This window comes from Anopheles moucheti, chromosome 2 (assembly GCF_943734755.1).
Source record: "Anopheles moucheti chromosome 2, idAnoMoucSN_F20_07, whole genome shotgun sequence".
Classification (NCBI taxonomy): domain Eukaryota; kingdom Metazoa; phylum Arthropoda; class Insecta; order Diptera; family Culicidae; genus Anopheles; species Anopheles moucheti.
Window position 1 is genome coordinate 75,470,566 of NC_069140.1, and position 20,901 is coordinate 75,491,466.

At 39.5% G+C, this 20,901-nt stretch overlaps 1 non-coding gene across 1 annotated transcript; it reads left to right on the forward strand.

Annotated features, from left to right (window-relative positions):
* The first annotated feature begins 18,715 nt into the window (after positions 1 to 18,715).
* On the forward strand, positions 18,716 to 18,788 carry Trnar-acg (transfer RNA arginine (anticodon ACG)). The gene has a single exon. It is a non-coding gene; the product is annotated as a tRNA-Arg (tRNA).
* Positions 18,789 to 20,901: the final 2,113 nt, after the last annotated feature.

The window sequence follows — 20,901 nt, forward strand, 5'->3', positions numbered from 1 at the left end:
CTAAGTTTTCGTTAATTTGAAAAGTTTTTAGATTCCAATACTATTTTACTACGATTTTTTTACATTTTTTTACAGTGCCAGAAAGATTTACTGGTTTACTGGAAATAATAACATTTTCATTGAGTGTATATTATCTCCCCTTAACCGCACCAATACTAAAACCAAATCAAACCTGTTGTATTATATATTGCACCTGATTGGTTAATCTGATACGGCTTATCAGCTGATCAAATCTTAAACGTAAAGGTGTGGTTAAGCCTAATGTGAAAAAGACTTCAACGATCGTAAAAGCGACGAATTTTAGTTTTAATTTTATCAGGTATTGAATCAAGGAACAAATTTTGTATAATATTATTCGAACTTAAGGTAAATAAATAATTTACTGTAAATAGCAAAATTTTGGAGTTAATTATAGGAAAACAATAAATAAATACACTAATAAACAAAAAAAAAAATATATGCAACATGTTTCTCCTATTTACCTAATATTATCAATTATTTCAACGTGGTTAATTCAATCTGTCTATTTGCATAAAAAACGCATTTTTTAAATATATATTTTTTTAAAAGTATTTAAAACAGGACCGACAATAACAAAACGTCCAAGTACCAAGTTATCCCACAAGTTAAAACAACACTTTCCTTTGTTGTCTGTACTAACTCTGCTTGCGGATATTCTGTTTTTCTTTTATCCATTCTCTCTACCTTCTCTTCTCCAACACAATTCAAATGGCCAAGATAAAAATTGCATTAATGCGCACGTTATGGTTTGTTGCACTTCTGCAATTCTTGTCTTAAAATATATATATGGCAAAGCATCCTCTGAGTGTCTTCTCAGAAGCGTTAAAGTGAGAGAGAAAAATAGAGAAAGAAAAAATTGCAACCGAATTAAAACAGCAAAACATGCATCCATCGTCGACGCATTGATACCATTCAACACTCCTACACAAGCTGGACAGAAAGGGCCCTCAACATCATTCACCTCCCCACATGCTCCGATCGTTCAAATGTGCTCAAAACGAGCAAACACAACGACTAAAAACCATCTAAATCATAAAGTTTGCTACTGCAAAAGTGTATTCCATCAACCGGTCCCGAGCGAGATTATGATTTCCATTTGGCGAAGTGAATTGTGTTACCGTTGCGCAGCGTTATTTGCGTTGTGTATTCGTCTCACATCCGGCCGTAATGTTGTTTTTCGATCCTGCACGAAACCTTTTCCATGCTGATATTTTCCATTTCTGTGTGTGTTTCTTTTTTACTTCGCTTTCTATCTCAACTGCATAGGGATGTGAAGTGCATCAATTTGTGAATGGTAACACAATGCGTTGTATGGGGCGAAGGGAGCGATGATACCGCGCTAAATGGTCACTTCAGCCGCGCCAGTGTTGTTTCCAGCCCCATTTTCATTATCCTTTCCACCAGCAGACCGGGCAGTGTCTCGGGAAATCTGTAAACTTTCCATGCCACCAACGCTTTTTTGCGGTTAGGATTCAATTAGTTCTAGCGTTTCTCTAAGTATCCACTTTGCCACAGCTCGTCCACCAGCGCAGGTCTTCCTGGGCTCTCAACTTACGCACGGGAAGCTGACCACTGCAACGGCGCCAGGATATGGTAAATAAACTCCCACCGCCATTCTCCATTCCACGCTTGGGTGCATTATCCCGAACACTTGTACGTGTTTTCCGTTGCAATATGCCGGTTGTAAGGGAACATACGATACAAAAGCTGGTAGCTGGTAAGCGGAAATGGCAAACATCGGAATGGGATGCTGCACGTTTCAGCGCGGTGATGGTTTGGGATTAGGTTTTACGATCGTTACATAAACTAATTAATACAACAGCATGCTGACCCTCACCCCCGAACAAGTGTGTATATTTTTGCGAAAATGTTAATCCTGTACCTACTGACCCCATACAGCACAGCTCGGGGCCCTTTCTCCGAGCTGTAAGCCATTTTGGTAAAAATGGCACCAATTTTGGGGAAACAAATAAGCATGCGAGAGACACATAACCGAGTGCCCTTTAAGGGTGAGTACTGATTAAAAATTACCACCAAACACGCATCCCTGTAACAGGGTATTAGCTAGCCACTAGCCACCAACACAACTACAGACACGCACCAACTAAACCGCAACAAAAGCAAAGCAGAAACAAAACAAAAAGTTTTGATGGTTTGTGCGGACAGGGCTCTATTTCCGGACCGGAACACATATGCTGGCCGGGACCGGAGTAGAAATGAGCCCCCAAATCTGATGCTGTACTGTATGCAACTGAGAGGATCCAAGCGACCATGATGCGATGGTTGGTTTTGTGTGCTCATCGCTTGGATGTGACGAATTTATTGCAATACTCTGGCCCCAACAATTGGAACCGAAAGTGTGGTGTGGTGGCACCAAGATTCGAACCGTCAAACACACGGTTCGCTGATGGAGGTTTTACAGTTAATGGAAGGTCCATCATCAGACACGCTATGGTGCGTGATTGAACCATATTTTTGAAGGGTACTTCACCCACGAAACCGATGCCACTATCATGTCACCTTATCGAAGCGGCTGTGATTTGCTTGCTAAACTCCGTAGCGTCTTCTCACCCGGACGGGTGTCAGCGAACCGTGATAACCAGTGGTAGAATGGGGTTGAATGCTTGCACACAATTAGAGCTTCCGCTGGCAGTCAACAACCAACCATTAGGGGATGAACGCTATGGAGACTGTGGTGAAAATGCAGAGAAAAAAGTGGGGATGGCTCGAAACGTTAAAAATAGAATCATCCCCAATCTGTGTGTGTGTGTGTGTGAGTTCCAATACAAAAACGCTCTTTTGAAATATGTAAATTATGCTTTCGACTAAACAAACAATAAGTAAGTGAATAAGTTTTAATAATATTGTTAAATAAATACGAAAAGAGTTATATCTCAATTTTGGCGAGATCTTTGGAGATCATTTACAAGTATCTCCGGTAGATCGTATGTAACATGTTGCGTATAACATGGGTAACATGTTGAGTTATACTCATAAAAAATCATCAGATATATTTTCAGGAGTCAAAATTATTATTTTTAACTATATCTTTTCGTTATGAACGTAATAAGTTAGTTAAATAATAATATTTAAATTTTGACGAATCCTTTGAGATTTTACAGAAGTCAACATATAACAAGTATAACAAAAGTATAACAAGTATAAGTATAACAAGTCGAGTTGAACTCTTTACAAAAATCAATTACAGGCAGTCCCCGAGATACGCTATAACCGGAGAAAATTCGCGTATCTCGAATTTCCGCGTAAATCGAATCCTGGTGTAATTTCGTTTATACCTCAAAGTCACAGAGTCGACTTTCTTCTCTGCATTTAATTTATGCCGCGAATCAAGCGATTTTTAGAAAGATTACATTAAAATAAGTTGAAAACAAATGTATTATGTGACATAAAAGGTGTTTTCGACCAATTTTTCACCATTTTGCTTAAATTTTGTGCTATAAACTAGCTCAGCTGTCAAATTTCCAAAAACCGCGTATCTCCGAATCCGCTTATAAGAGAAACCGCGTATCTCGGGGACTGCCTGTACCAGATTTTGATAATAGATCTATCAACAATTTTAGAGTATGTCATCCCAACCATTATTTGAGACTTTAAAAAATACATTATATCTCAACCCAGGCGAATCCTTCGAGCACTTCTAGAAGGTCCAGTATAACACGTTGAGACTTATACTCTGCGCATCACTCTGTTGCCGCTATGGTGAGGCTCGAACTGCATAGCGGCACGGTTGCTGATGCGATACAATGGGAAATTATTTGTGACCATGGATATGCGAGAAACATCGCCGAACCGTGCAAGAACGGTTTCGTCCGACCTAACCGATACGGTCAACAACGATGTTATCTTTCCGCCAGCTTCCAATCGTATCTCATCAAACCATCGCGTAACGGCCAAAAGCCGATTCCAATCAGCATACAACCACGGAACTCTTATCGCTAGTGCGTATCGAAATAGAATCTGCAAATTAGATGCGGTATCGGCACACAATCGGCTTCCATTTCATGCGGTATAACAGTTACTTCCACAAAAGGCGCTTGCCGTAATTGATGCTTTTGGTAGTTGGTTGTATAAATCAATCATGGCTGGTGGGCGCGTTATTCAGTTATTACGAATAAATAAATCATTCTACAGATCAATTACGCGCTATAGCTTACAGTAAATGTTTGATGATGGTCATTCATTCTTCAAGACCGTGTCTGGGGGGAGGATCGTATTTCTGTACAATTCTTGGAACAAAGCGTCTACGTACCTGGATAGAAAAGAATAGTAAAAGGGAATTTTAGTATCAAATAATCATTGAAATACTTTTTTAAAATTATTTTAACAGTTAAAAGATTCATGGTGATATAGTAACAGATAAACTTTGCAGCATAATTAAGGAGACAAAAAGGAGTAACGCCTAAATCAGATGGTATAAACCGACATTTAATGGATTATAGCAAATAAACTCGGAATGAACTGAACTGAGTGATTCGGAATGAATCACTAAAGAATAAAAATTAAGAGACAGAAAGTGCGTCAGGATCTGTATCCTAGGTACAGATCTTGAATCTCAAACCAAGACTAACAATAGCTCCATAAAGCAGTTCACTGTTGATTACTAACAAGCCAATATATTTAAAAAAAACACCCATCTTCAACGCAAAACTAACATTTGAACACACAAAAGTGTCATCTTGAAATCATCGAACATGTAGGCTTGCCTTTCCAAACATGTCTGTTTTGCATATAAAACAACAACGGAAAAAATGGAAACATTATGGCACGCAAAAATTGAGCATATTCTCTACCACTCCCCCTCCCCCCCCCCCCCCCCCCCCCCCCCACACGGTTCGCACCCGAGGCCACGCGCCCTGCATACATAATTCACTCATCCCAGCCCACGTCCCTCTCTCGGCCAATATCCTTTATGCCAACCGTTTGCGGAAAGTATCATCATTTTTCAAAACCATATTTATTTATGTCATAAAGCGTCAACCACCACCGGAGTAGCTGTCCACTTCACGGTTTCCCCGTACGTCTCTGGTATCCCCATCCTCCCCCATGCCACCATTTTTCCATCATATGCATCCTGAAGTGTTTCGGACTAGTCGCGTGGTCATAAATAACGCTCCTATCGCGATGGGTGGCATTCCACCACCCATATACACAACGCGGCGGAAACCGCGAACGCAACGGTACCATTTCGTCTCTTTGGTCCCGTTTGGTGAATCGTGTTTTTTTTTTTTTTTGGTTATCGCTCCTCTATTGCCCTTGGTAAATTCCATCCCACAGCCAGTGATGGTGGTGGGCCCGCAAATACGTACAAACCTTGCCCACCACCACCAATAGTCAGGGCTGATTGTGGGGTTTTTTTTTGGTTGCAAAAATGTGACCTCGTGGGGAAAGGACCGGTGGTGATTGTTACCAAAATATTGGTTACGCACGTGTAAAAATAAGCCATTGCCAACCAAACAGCCCGCGGGCATACACCCGCCGCTGTTGCCCATATCTCGATGTGAACTATAAACTCTTGTCAATCATTCCGGGGTCGAAGTTCGGATGTGGCCGAAGGCAGTGTGTGTCCGACCCGCATGTCCACGTCCACGCAGCTGTAAGGAATCAAGGATATTCGCAACGGGAAGGCATGGGGAGTGGAGGGATGAATATTTTCACTAACCACTTCCAGTTCTCACGCCTGTAGGCCTGCGTTTGTTTGTTTATTTTGACCATGAAAAATGATTGGTTTGCAAAAGTGACAATTCGACTGTCCGATTTCCGCAACCTTGCGGGATCTCGTTATGAAGATTTTCCCGCCACCCTCTCCCCCATCCTCCCCCCATAAGGTTCCTTTACGTACGTGAATGCCTGAATTTATTCGCTGTAATTGAATGATAAGCTCAACGTTTGATTGATTGTGAAACATTAAATTGGATGCGATGTCCGGTGAGTGGATTTTTCCCCAATGTATCTGACACATATGTATAACAGGAAGAAAAAAACTTTGAATCACGAATTTTCATTTGTTATCGGCGACAATAATTATCCCTTAAATTAGTTGCTCTTGTGAAAAATACTAAAGCAATTATAACAAATTGTTTAGAATCGTAGCATAAACTTGCGAACTTAATTTGAACATTTTGAATAATGCGAAGCAATTAGTTTTTTAACTATATTTTTAATTTTACTATATTTTTTAAACTATTTTTTAACACTTTTCTAATTACAATGTTTGTTGTTTTTTTGTAATGTACTTTTTTTTAAATTTTTTTAGCTCTATGGAGAATTTTTCAACTTGTTTTCCTTTTCACATCAATATTATTTACTTTTAAGAATCATTTCTTCAATTTTGATACAAATATTAGAGTTATTTATTATTTTACTAGAAATTTATAAAAAGCCTTAAAAAAATGGAAAAGTTAGCATTTTTTCTCTTATAGCAGCCACATTTATAGGCTTTTCCTCAGTAAAAAAAAAGAAAACCCCATGCAACTCTACGAAGAATTCTTCAACTTGTTTTCCTGTTCACATCAGTACTATTTCATTTTAAGAATCATTTCTTGAATTTTGATACGAATATTCGAAACATTTATTATTTCACAAGAACTTTATCGAAAGCAATAAAAATAAATTTGTTAAAATCGTAGCATAAACTTGCAAACTTAATTTGAACATTTTAAACAATGCTAAACAATCAATTTTTCAACTATTTATTTTAATTTTACTATATTTTCTTAACTATTTTTTAACACTTTTCTAATAAAAATGCATTTCTTTTTTTGTAATATGTTTTTTTTTTAATTTTTTTTAACTCTACGGAGAATTCTTCAACTTGTTTTCCTTTTCACATCAATACTATTTGCTTTTAAGAATCATTTCTTCAATTTTGATACGAATATTCGAAACATTTATTATTTCACAAGAACTTTATCGAAAGCCTTCAATAAATGGAAAAATTAGCAATTTTCTCTTCTAGCTGCCACGATTATAGGCTTTTCCTCAGTGAAAAAAAAGAAAACCCCAAACTCCGACATGCACCCACAAAACATCCTTCGAATCCGAGAGACCGTTACGGCCACACTTTTCCTGTGGATGATGGTCGGCGGAACCGTCATGTCAATATTTTATGATCGTAATCAACGACAGGAAATTGATCAATTGAAATTATTGAATTCAACTTTAGTGCTTTGATTAAGTTCGTTCGCGTGTGGTACGAGATTGTCAAAGTTCGCCTCGAACCAAAACCGAAACACCCACACACCCCACTTATGCTCCCGAGCCCACACATCTACACACATCTGTCCCTCGCTGCCGGGCATGTCAGACACCCGGGAGTCACTCGTCACACCTAAAATCGAGTCGCGCTAAGGTAATTCAATTTATCGTCACTGCGCAGGCGGTTAATTAGTTTGGGAAATTCAATTAAACAGCAATCGCGTTTTTCATCCACGTTGCTGTCGCTACTGCTGCTGCTGCTGCTCTCCGTGGCTGATTTTAGGTGGGTGCCGTACACAGCGCGAATCCGGTGGAAAATATCGAATCGGGCAGCGATTGATTTTGTCACCTTGCAACGCTGAATGGGAATCAAATCAATCTCGCGTCACCGTGTCATCTTGATGGTACCGTACGCAGCAATCGAGTACATTTATCACCTCCGCAAGATCGCTACCTTTGCCTGGGGGTGGTCGGGTAAAAGATTGCAAGATAATAGCACAAAAGTGTCTTCCGTTCTACAAGCGACCGGGCTGAGGAAGTTCAAATCTTGGCCGGGTTATATCGATTCACGGAACATTCATTTTGTTGCTCGCATCCCCAGCTAGCTTCAAAGTGTTTCTCCCCACTTTTACAGATATTTATAAGTCTTTGAAGTATTGAACCATTTAGCACCTGGAAAGCCTTCCTATGCAGAGCTCGCTTTTACTGATCAATTCACATCTGAAGTTATCGTGTGGATGCATACTGGACGTCAGTAAACATATTGCTATACGAAGGCTCTAATAGGCGAAACTCTTCAGTCGTTTCCGCCTAGTATATCGAAACGATGCGTAATCAATACGACGTTCGCCAGAAGTTCAAATCTCGTGCATTTATCGCCTTTACCGTTCCTCTTGAATCACTCGTTGTTAAAAGGAATGGCAACAATCCAATGCACAATAGCAAATTGCTGAAATCCTCACTCAACTGGACTGGAAGCTGACCATTCCCAATGAGCTTCCGGATTTACCGAGTCGAAGGAACAATTCTCAAGCTTCCTTTTTTCGTTACTTCGAAATAGCAAACATGTGTCCAATCTGTTGCGTATGATTAGATCATTTCCAAATTCGCAAACCTAACGATCTATTACGATAAGCATAAAATAAAAACTGACGTCATATTTTTTGTTGCTTTCTTGGGCTCTACCCGCATGAGCATCAGATATATCCGGCTCCAAGATACGCTCGATGACTCACCTACCCTAACGCCGTAAGTGGAAAGAAAGTGATCCCATTTCTTTGTAGTCTCGTTCGTTGTTGTAGTCTTCCATTTTTCGGTGGTTAATGGCCTGCTCTGCTCCGTTTGATGATCTCAGAGCCTTTTGATGGATGCGAACAGAATGCGTCCTCATGGATGGCAAATGTGATCGTTCCCCGTTTGTTTGCGCGCCCGAGACGAAGGACTTTGCGGAAATAAACAAACAAACAAAACAGAAACTATTGATCTGCTGCAGATGTGATGATGTTCCGAAAACTAACAGCAACAGATGTGAAGCAACAGATCGAATGAGTTGTTCACCGAAACAAAGTGAACGGTTTTATAAATAATCAAACAATTCCATTATGGTTTGTAACCAAGTAAATCTTTAAATAAATGAACAAAACATATAAACACCACATTTTTTGTGCTTGCAGTTTGATTTTTTCTTTTCCAAAACTCATCCACCCGGTATGCAAATGTAATGCGCTGGCATTATTCTTCTTTTTGATTCGATAGACATACAAAACCCCCAACCGTGTTTCAACGTAAGATGAAAGATTCCGGTGTCTTCTTTCAACCGACAACACCCGGCAGCACGTGCCATCAGCTTTATCTGCTTCATCAGAAACCACCAAAACCATCCTCAGCCGCAGCATATGAATGTACCGAAAAAGAACTCGAACTCAGTAAAAAAAAACCCCTCCCGAACTGAACATTGGTACGCATACATGGTTCTAAATCATCTGCGATCTATTGTATGCTGTCCGACTGCGGCTTCGCGCTGCTCAACGCCTCACAATGCTTTGTTTTGATGGATTACGAGCGTCTCGACAGGGCAATCCGGGGTCGAGGCTTTGCAAACCAGCAACAAAGAGGAGTAAGAAATTCGAAAACAACAACCACAAAAAGAACACACACACCTCAGATACCGAAGTTGGGGGACATCACATAGCATGGCAGAATACTCCAAGATTGTTGACTCGGAAGAAACATTTTGCAGCCACCAAGCGCAAACACGAAGGATGCCTTACGACCAAAATATCAAAATAAGTAGTGTTTGGGAATGGAAAGAAACCAAAAAGAGGAGCATTTAAATGGCTTTCCATGCAACAAACAGAGCATAAGGAACTCCAATGCCACAGGGTGGTTAATTTTTTTTTCTTTTTTAATTAAAATTTATGTTCAATATTAGCATACTAATTGTTCTATTAATATAAACAGAAAAACAGAAATATTTCTGTTTTTGTACAAATTTTTTTTATATAGAAAGTGCATTCGGTACAAATATTCAAATTGTGAAATAATAATTGAATTACCCTATACTTATTAACGAGTCAAAAGAGAAGCGTATGAAGGAAAATCGTACGATAAAGAGCATACATAGGAAACAAACAAAAAAACACACACACACAGATTCAAGACAAGACCCACGTGTAGGAGGATTCCAATCCATCATTAATTCCTTTATGTTTTATGCGTAACATCCGGTCATGCATCGAAGCGCGTACTGTTTTGGGATGCGCAGCACACTGCCCCCATCATCATCCACAGAAAAAATATTTCCGATTCCCGGCATGCCCAGCACAGCTTCCTACCCTTCCTACTCCCCCCATATACCATATACCCCCCTCCCTATTTGGGGTTTTCAAAACGACGGCTAACAAGCAGATTGATTATTATTATTGGAAAAATGCCTCCAGAAGAAATAATTCATCGTCTCGTAACTTCCGAGAAGCGCCAAATGACAGATCCGTTCCCGGGAAGGTTCCCTTCAGCACACAATGTTGAGGACGATCCTCAGCATCTTTCTTGTGGTGAGAGACCGTATTCACGGATTCGGATACATTTAAAACCCATCAACCCCAACCGCCCTGCGGTAGAATACCGTCTGGCGTCGTAGGTGTCACCGATGTCGATGTTTCGACTCGGTCCAGTATATACACACTCATTTATCTTCGTCGTATTGAGTGGATTGTACGGTGACATAACAGCGCTGTCTGCCTCCGATAAACTTAAAGCGCCATGGTAAGGAATTGTTTCACGGCCCTGTACCGTGTGTAGGTGAGAACGGTTGTTGTTGGTTTATATTTTCTTCTTCACAATACCATTCCCTTTCTGCACCCATCGAATATGACAAGGCGCCAACAAGAGATCAGAGATTATCAACGAACACCATCGACGCCCGCTCTAGGAACACGCATCAAGACCAGGGGGACACATAAGAACGGCGCGAAGAAAATCGCGGGCGTGAATGGTTGTGTTCGACACGATCGCTGCTAATTGCTGGCTATTCTGCGGTACCGGGGCCTGTTGACATGATAATTAAGATAGCGTAAGAGATGGATTCTAAGCGCATTCGTAGCGGATGGATGCAAACGTAGACGAAGCACTTGAGATGATGCTATTTTTACGATTGTTTTATTGAATGAATAATGGTTGTGGTTTTTTTTGGGGGGGGGGGGTCTTGTTTTTCAACAGTCATTATGTTGTAACTCGTGTTTAAATTGCATTGCATAAGCATTTTTGCCGAGACAACCCCGTGAAGAAATTTCAACAATTGCTCATTATGGGATTTTAAAATGGTTTTCAAATAAAATTAGATTTCTATAAAATTTGAACAAGCTTTAAGATCAGGTTAATATTGCAATATGACTGAATATTCAAAAGTGTAAAGAAGTTATTATAAAAACTATAAAAACTAAGAATATTCCGAAGTAAATTGTAAAGTCTTAAATATGACATCTGATGTCAACTAGCTCTATGACAAATTGAGCATACATCAAATGTTAAAAATTAATTTGCTGTAATGATGTTAATTGTATTCTTTCTTCTTTCTCTTTTTAAGTTTTAAACCCTTTTTAACAGTGTTACATTTACTCTCAAACTAAATTATAAAATTACATCTATAACTTGAGGCATATTTCTAACTTGAAGAATGATATTCGTAATTTAAATACTTTTTAAGAATGAATGAAAAGAATCAAGTCAAAATAAAAAAAAAACAGTATATTGAAGAATAAAACTAAACCTGAGAATAAATGAACCAATATACAAAAACAAGATAATAAGCTAAAGAAAAGAGAAAACTTCAAATATTAAATAAAATAAATATAATAAAATATAATATTGTCTGCTCTGAATTTCCTTCTGTTGTTCCTTCTTTTACTATTTTTTTGTTCCTTGCATCTACTTTTTCTTCTTTCCTTTCTCCTTTTTTCCTTTTCTTCCCTTTCTTTCCTACCTTGTTTCATTTTTTTCCTTTCACGGGATTTCTTACTTCATTGTTGTCAGTTTACCTAAAGTTCGTTTAGTTATAAGTTAGTTAATAAATTGTTAAACCCTTAAGGCACATAATATATCACATATGAAATTAAATGAAATGAAATATCATTAATTAAGCAGACTTTTCTTATGTGAATCATAAGGAAAAAATAAAATTAAACTTATCTCAATTCTTTTATTTTTACTGTTTGATACAACTTGTAAATCTTATTTTAGATTGCAAACGCAAAATTAGCTAATAATCATAATCACTATATTACTGTCACATCTCATGAAGGTGATGGATGCAGAACAGCAAACGTATCACAGTGAAGAAACCATTTGCAGTTATTTTTCCTTGAATACAAAACATGCTTGAAGTTGCATGCCATTCACTATTTCCATGCCGTAGTGACTAATTATGCTCCGCATGGACAATATGTACGCACCAAACAGTTTAAGACTGCACTGGTAGTCGCTTATGTTGCAGCACATCCGAAACATTTGTCACTTATTTATGAACGCTCGGGACCTCACAAACCGTATGAACCGTGCACATTGTCTATGTTTTTCACCATCAATATTCATTCTCATGAAACGCTTTAAAAGGACACGGAGCGCTTAGTCAGCGCTGGACATTAACGATGATAACATTCGGAACGATCCGTCGTACGGTCCCCGTATGCAACGGTTCCACAGATGTTTAATGCATGAACCCATCGCCACATCTCGAACAATATGCAACTAATTCAATACACCCTTTGGACCGCGCAGTACGCAGTGTTTCCCATCCAGGCAGAGACGCTCGGTACAACTGTGCCAATGAATTATGGCGCTTGCCATAATGCGCCCATTCCTTCATGCTCCATCCGAAGAAGAGACAGGCCACGACGCTCGTGTGGCTTTTGGAGCGTGAGGACCGCTCCCTATCGCTCTACCTAACACCTTCTACAAATCATTACGAGAACTTGGACAGCATCGAAGACACATAAATTATGTTGCCCTTCCACACACACACATCCAACCACATCCGCTGTTTGTCCCGGCGTGTGTGTACAATAAACCCAATTTCAAGAATCGTCATACTCGACGCAAAGTGAGTATGACTTATGGGAAAGAAAAAGCGAACACACAAGCGGCAATCGGACACAGCCGGACAAAGTTTTGATTCACGGATGATGGATGCCATCACTGCCATATCATATCGAGAGAGCTAATGCTTTTGCGAACAAATAAATGAGCGCAGGAAAAATGATCCAAACAAAAATGCTGTCCTCCCAGCAGCAGCCACACCATCTGGAGATGGATCCAGCTTCGTTAAAGGTTTTAGATCCGTGGAAAACGGGAAACCCTTCGATGGATGGAGACGACCTTCGGTGTTTGATGCTGCTGCATTCGGATGCAGCCCAGCTGCGATAATTCACCCCACACAAATCCATCGAAACTTTTGCGTTATTTGATACCGGCCCGGAACGAGAGCTAGCCACAAACCAGGCAGGACAAACAACGGAAGGAAACTTTTCCCGCTACGGTACGGTAACATCAGGCAGGAACGCCTCAGAACAAAACTATCGTGAACCCAGCATGTGTTCATACAGACTTTTTTTCCACTCGCTCTCTCTCGCGCTTGCATGTTTGCACTGTGGAGATCATTTTTCCCGCGAAACCCAAACAATACTGCACGCGCTGGATGATGAAATACAAAAAAAAAACAAAAACAAAAACAATTGCATGAAATCCAATCTCCAGTTTACGTTCCACGAGCGCGTGCATATATGGGAGCTTTTATGTTTACGAGATACCATTTCCATGGCCCTACGGGGCAAAAGTGTTAATATGCGAACGCGCCCGTGGGAAGCGTACTGTAAAATGATATCATAAATTACCTACCAATACCACCCTACTGGCTCCATTTTTTCTTCCCCAAGTCCCACCGGGTATTTGACATTTAGCTAACGATGTCATCTTCACAACTATCCCCCCGTCGCAGTGATCCAGCTGCACCCCTTCGTCTGCATCCCCTGTTTCCCAAGACATTCGGTTCGCTTTGATAGCGGCGCAAATCGCACTGGGAAAATGGAAAATATCATAAATCTGCGGCTCCATCGCTATCCGTTTTCCGGCAAAGGAAAACAACACAAAAAAAGCGTGTGGAAAAGCAAAATCCCACAAAGACAGCATAAAAAAGATATTGCTCGAATGTCGAGTGTGTTATGTGTTAACAGTGGTACTTTGGTCGTGGCGGGACCGATTCCCTTTCCGCGAAGGACCTGCCTCAACCTAGGCAAGGGATGGGGGGTGGGGACACGACAAAAATATTGCATTGGTTTTTTGAACGATGAGTTTTTTGTTCTGATTTACCAAATGGCTCTTCGGTGACACACACTGATTGTGACAGTAAATTAGTCTTGAGAGATGTTCTTCATTATAGTTTACGAAAAGGAAACACCATTACGAGCCAAAGTTTACTGCTCTTTATTGTTTGTCATTAGTTTGAACTTTGAGTTATTGTTCGAATAGTGTGTAATCCAATTGAACAGATTTGTTTAAGTGCTCAGCAATTATACAGTAACTCAAGAAAGAAATTCAATCTGTTATTCAATGTTAACGATGCTACTAAAAGTGGTACTAATTATTCATTATTATAGTAAAACCACACAATTATAGTAAAACCGTCTAGCATTCGCTATAAATATTCATGATCACAGCCCGATTTTATAGCAAACCCCATTCATATTTCTAAAGATATTGCATTTTGTATTATTTTTAACTTTGTTATACTTAAGTTAAGGCGGCCACACAATAGAACCGGGACAAAATCCAATCCATTTCGTTCCCTCGTATCAAGAACTGACAGCTACGCGATAAAATAAGTTTATTCTGCCAGAACCATTACAATGATTAGTGGGTCTTTACGCCAAGCAGAAGATTATGTGGGAAAGCATAAATTTTAAGACATCCCAACAATTGGGCAAATATCGAGTGCTGAATGGTGTAGAAACCACGTACTCTTGGTAAACAAGTTGGTTGATTCTGGCTTTGAGTAAATCCCATCTAAACTATATTAATTTCTACAGGAGAAAAATAATTTTCGAGGAAAAAGATTTTGATAATATCATGATAAACCACAACAGCAGGGAGTCCTTAAAATACATTATTGTTGCTGAATTTATACTTCAATGTTACAGAGTCGATCTTTACTCCATATTAATTAAGCATTTTAGACGGCTTTTTCACCAACAATAATAAAAAATTAAAGCAAACTATAGGCACTATCATAGAAATACACTATTATAGCGGACCTCTTTGAGTTTCGAGAGATCCGCGTTTCGCGAATTTCCTCGTTTTTAGAATCCGAAATAAATATTATTATTTTTGTTATGACTGTTATCATTATTATTACTTTTATACATAACACACATAAACATAAACAAAACTGCTTGGCAACGAATAATCGTACAAAAAGTACTAAAACTATTCAGTTCTCGAGATACGCTATTATTGCGGACCGCTATAACCTTATCTCGAATTTCCAAATGAGTCGAATGTTGGTGCAATTTTGTTTATACGTCACAGTCAGCAAGTCGACTTCGTGCACGTGATTTATTTAGCGAATCAGGCAATTTTTAGAAAGATTGCATTAAAATAAATTGAAATCATACGTTGTATATGACAAAAAAGGTATTTTTGACCAAATTTTCATCTTTTCAAGATTGTGTGCTATAAACTAACTCATCTATCAAATCTTCAAAACCCGAATATCTCCGAATCCGCGTATAAAAGAAACCGCGTATCTCGGAGACTGCCTGTACTTTAGAAAGAATACATGAAAATTAAATAAAAACAAATGTTTTATTTGACAAAGGAAGGTATTTTCGACCAATTTTTCATCTTTTTGTCTAGATTTATTTTCTTTTTCTTTTTCTTTTTTTGCCAGATTTCTGGATTTTCCTTTTCCTTTTGTTTTAAATGTACAATAAATTAACTCAACTGTGAAGTTTCCAAAATCCGCTTATCTCTGATTTCGCGTATAAGAGGAATCGCGTATCTCAGGGACTGCCTGTATTTATTATTGTAAAATTATTTCAAAGAAACGTTCATAAAACCATCGAAATGATAACGACCAAATCATGGCATACGAAAAACAACCTGGTATTTGCTTAAGAACAACACAAAAATATTGCATTTTTGCAGCAAGTCATCAACGAGTCAAGTATTTCACACGACAGCAATAAAACAAACATCCTCTCAATTAAACCACAGACTAATCATTGCCCCCTCCGTTAACACGCAAATCGATCTTCATCAAATATCAACACACACAGCGCACAGTTCATCACAACCCGCTGCTCTATTAGAGCATCGGACGATTAAATTGGACTTCCGGACGCTTCTGTTTGTCGTTTTCGATCGCCATAAAATGTTAATGACTCCTACTAGGCATCGGTCTGGTCTGCAGCATCACCGCGGCCATAAACAAAACAATCGTCCACACTTTTCTGCTACCTTAACCACATACCACACCTCGTTGTGGACGCAAACCAAACGGTTTATATCGACCGAAACACCCGATACGCATGGGTAAGTGTGCCTCTTTCACTGCTGATCCCATTGGAAGAAAGACAAACACAATACAAACGAAGAGTGTCAATACGCGCGAAGCATTAAATTATTGTTGCATACACGCGGCGTCAACGTCCGAAGTAACACATATTGAAATAAGTGATGAGTTATTTTGGGCACCTGGTGGTTAAGGTGAGAACGTCTTTCGCACGACAGAACCGGTACCGAGATCCCATCGGGACCCCGATCTTTTGTAGCGGAAATAGCAATTATACTGCAATAAGATAAGTCTTTTATATACCAATGTATGGTCAGAGGTCATCTAGTATAATAGGCCAGTCAAACGATCATCCCAATATTAACTACCAAGTGCCCGGTTAGTGTAACTCTCTTCACTTAATTGGCACAAAGGTAAATCGGGATCGGTTTACTCATTCGTGCGCACACCCTAGATAGCTTCTCAAAACATCATCAATCGCCACGAACACAAAGCCGGCGAGCGAGACTTAATTAGATATACTTTTGTCCGACGTTTTCAATAACATTTCCCTCTGGCACAGTCTATATAACGTACGGCGCGTGTTCTGAGATGCCCATGTCCTTCTGCGCCCCTTTCGTGACAGACAGTGGTCCGCACGCTCTAAACCACACGGTCTCGTGTTTTGTCATTCGTGCGTTACCGGAACACATCGGCCGGCAAACATACGCGTGTGCGCCCGGCTGGCCACGGGACAGCCGTGGCGCTTCGTGACACGAACCATTTTCCACGGACATGTCAGCGGCGGCCAGAATTAGCATGACAGGGTAATCCGTTTTGCAAGGTTTGCTGCCGCGCGTCTGCTGTTCACACCCGGCAATGCGTTCCCTACATGGTGTTTTACTCGCGTTTAGCAAACGCCTTACGTCGTTTGTAAAATTAATCACCAGAAAAACAGAACTAGCTGTTATTAATGAAGAGATGTGAGTAATCCAACTAATAATAATAAAACTCTAACGAACAATATTTTTATTTTACGTCAATGTTTATCAAAGCATTTAAAATTCTTTAAACATCTTAACTTATAATGGTAATTATAATGGGATGGTAATTACTCAAATAAGACTTTTTTTATCAAATTTTAGTTTAACTAAACTATTTATTGAAAAATTTCACTCATCTTCAATCAATTTAATGAAATTAATTACATGATAAAGTTAAAAACAAAATTTATTTGATTGTTGACCCTACAATATCTCTCATTCTAGATAAATTCATATTGATACCTCTTAGCGCTATGTGACACATTTTTGTTCTAGATTAGCGTCATAAAGATTTGCGTGTATCGTTTTTATTCAATTTTATTTCTTTTTTTCTCTCGCTCTGTATTTTTCAAAAAATATTATTTGTATTTCTCTGTTTTTGCTGACAGAGGTTCTCCTTGCTTCATCCTTTTAAAGCAATTGATGATTTGCAACGAAACAAAGACGATTCGTACCAAAGATCTGCGGTTCACCAGACAGTCGTGACGAAGCGTGACACCGCTAATGATTGCATTGACGCGCTGTGTGATGCAGCAGATCAGTCACGACCGACACCGCAATGACGGCGATGGGCAAAATATGAAGGGCAATTTGAAGGTGGGTTTCACAAAACCCCTCCCCTCAGGGAGCACTCTCATGGTCAATAATCACCCGACGATTATCCGTATGATTTGTTTGGATGCCGTCCGAGACACCGTGCTGTTACAAAGCGATGGTCAAATAATTCCCTCCCTCCTGCAGGCAGGGGTTGGGATTGCCCCCGAGAGAAGAAGGTTAATGAAAGATGCATTTCAGAGGTTTGTGTTGCTTTGTTCAGTGACACGCATTCTGATACAAAGGACCAATCGTTTTTTGTTGTTTCTTTAACCCACCTACGATGGGGATTTACCTGTGACAAGTAGGACAGTGTCTGTCGGGCAAACAATGACACGTTTGACATCAATATGAGCGCAACTTGTACACACCAACTCACACCGATTGCAAAATTGGGTGGCAAATATATGACAAACCGGCTCAGCGCGGAAGTTCATCGATTGATTTATGATATTTATTTAGTGAGTTTGCGCTGAGTGCTGTACTCGACATGGAAGTTTATTTCTTCGGAGAAATATAATGAAAATAGCGATAAAGCCATTGATTCGCTGGTAAACAGTGTAATGACCTCCACCATCCCACTTCTGTGGGACCATAACAGAATAAAGCATCCGGAAACGAAGCAATCGTGTGATAAGGCCTATCAGCGCCAAGTGTGGCACTCGAATAAGCGTGCGCGTTGAGCAACCGCGCCTCTCTGAAGATGTGTTTTAGTGCGTCGTATGCGCACGCATCGCTCTCTCTTGAGGGTTGAATCGATTAGAGCGCGTGAGGGTAGCAACGTGCGCATCCACGCATATGTGGTCCTGTGGCGCAATGGATAACGCGTCTGACTACGGATCAGAAGATTCCAGGTTCGACTCCTGGCAGGATCGTGAAATTATTACTTTTTTATTGCAAAAATTATACAAAGCATATTTATATCATAAACGCATATCATATCATAAAAGCAAAGCAATATGGATCGAACATAACGTGCAAAAATAGTTGAAATAATTAAAAAATAAGTAAAAAAACAACTCATAAAACAACAGCAGAATCAAATGAAAAATTGTTCTATCCATACGAAAAAAGAAAGAAAAATAATGAAGAAGCAAAGCATATTTATGATTAAAAAAAAAATGAAACTTAAATGCATCAACTTAAAACATCTGTTCTTTGTTCAAATTTTAAATAAACATTAAAATTAATCAGTCATTAGACATAGTAGATCTAGATATATGATTGATAAACAGCCGAGGGATACTAGATGTGATATTTTCAAGAAACTCAGCTCGATTAACGACATTTTTATTATGTTTCACTATTTCACTTATCTTATTTATTATTGAATGGAGTTGTCTAAAATATTGGTATCTTCATTTATGGTACAATTCACATTGGCTTAGAGCCAATTCCTTCTTACTTACAAATTTAATAATTCTGACACATTCTTGCTCAGGTGGCAACGATGTTGGTGATATTGAATAAATATAAATTCTTCATGAAATAAGAGCGAAAGGAATTAAAAAGTGTTACCTTTTTTATTGTGCAGAGTGATATCTTGCAGACATTTGGCAAACCTTCATGATTAAACACCATCATGTTCCATCGAGATATAAGGGTCGGAATTGTGAACAGAATATGCGAACGAGCCAGAATTTCTAAACCGCCCCCCCAAAATATCTAACAAAAAAGATTCAAAGCACAAAAACTAATACGAATGACAATCGGTTTGGACGAATCTGATGGCGCCCGCGGAAAATGGCACGCAACAAAATTCACAGGTAAACACAATGGAACCGGCCGGGTGCCACCGTGTCTGTATGTATCTGTTGACCTTTCCATACCATTTCGGTTGATGTGCAAACTTCCGAATGCAACGGTGAAAGAAACGCACAACCAACGGGCAAAAATCAAGCTCTGCACATAACAACCAAACAATGAAACTATCGCGATTGCAGAGCGGTTTGTTCCTTTCCGTTGTTTGGTTGCAGTGGATTGCAAACATGTCTACCCAGTGGGCATAATTTATCCAAATAAGGCTCACAATGGAAGGCTTTCGATGTTCTAAGCCCATAAATTGGTATCTAGATGATTTTTTTTTATTTTAAACTGTTCCAGCGTTCCCAGCGGAAATGCCGACCAAACTTTGATTCACCAGTCTTCGCCCAATGCTATTGCTGTGTTTAATGACGTCTGATTTGGTAGAAGACAGATCTTGGAATCTTATGTTTCGTTTTAACATTCCAAAAGACTGCAAAAGGTACACGTTACCACTGGCAGGCATACAAGCGATCGAGACACATTAACCACAGGTGATGTAAAAACCGGATTTCATCATGTTGGGGTTTTAAAACGCATTACAAAAAAACCCCCCTACCAGCCACCACCAGATCAAGTTGTCCGAGTGCAAAAAAAAGAATCCCACAGAAAACTCAAGAAGTCATCAAGAAGCGCGTCTGCAATAAAAGTCTCAGGCGCCTCAGTTATTCTCTTCGGCCCATTCTGATTCACGTTGTACGGTATACAAATACTTGCTGCATGATTCTATCGCAACAAAATGCATCAAAAAGATGATTGATTTTGCGAAAAACTGTTCACGCTTATTTTCGGACGTTGGAGCTCCTCAACATTTAGACCAGCGTGAGGAAAATCTTCAACCAAATGATTCACCACAAGGTCAGAGATTTTCCTTTGGATGATTTTTGGACGCTTCTACCCATAGATCTCCGTGCTTAGTGTACCACACCGATCGGAAGAAAAAGAACAAACGTGAGACGGCGTTGTATGATTTATTATTTTAAACATTTATCTTGCGCTTCTCGTGCACCACATCCAGGAAAGGCGCATCGTTCTTGGAAAATCCTCTGACTTTAGACGCACCGTCCACAGCGCGCACGTCTGGCAGAAACCGATGAGCAGCCGTTTTGTGTAGCTCAATTAGCGTCATGTTTGTATTAGCTCAAGAACGCTGATGACGGGACCTCCATCATCCTGGAGGGTTTT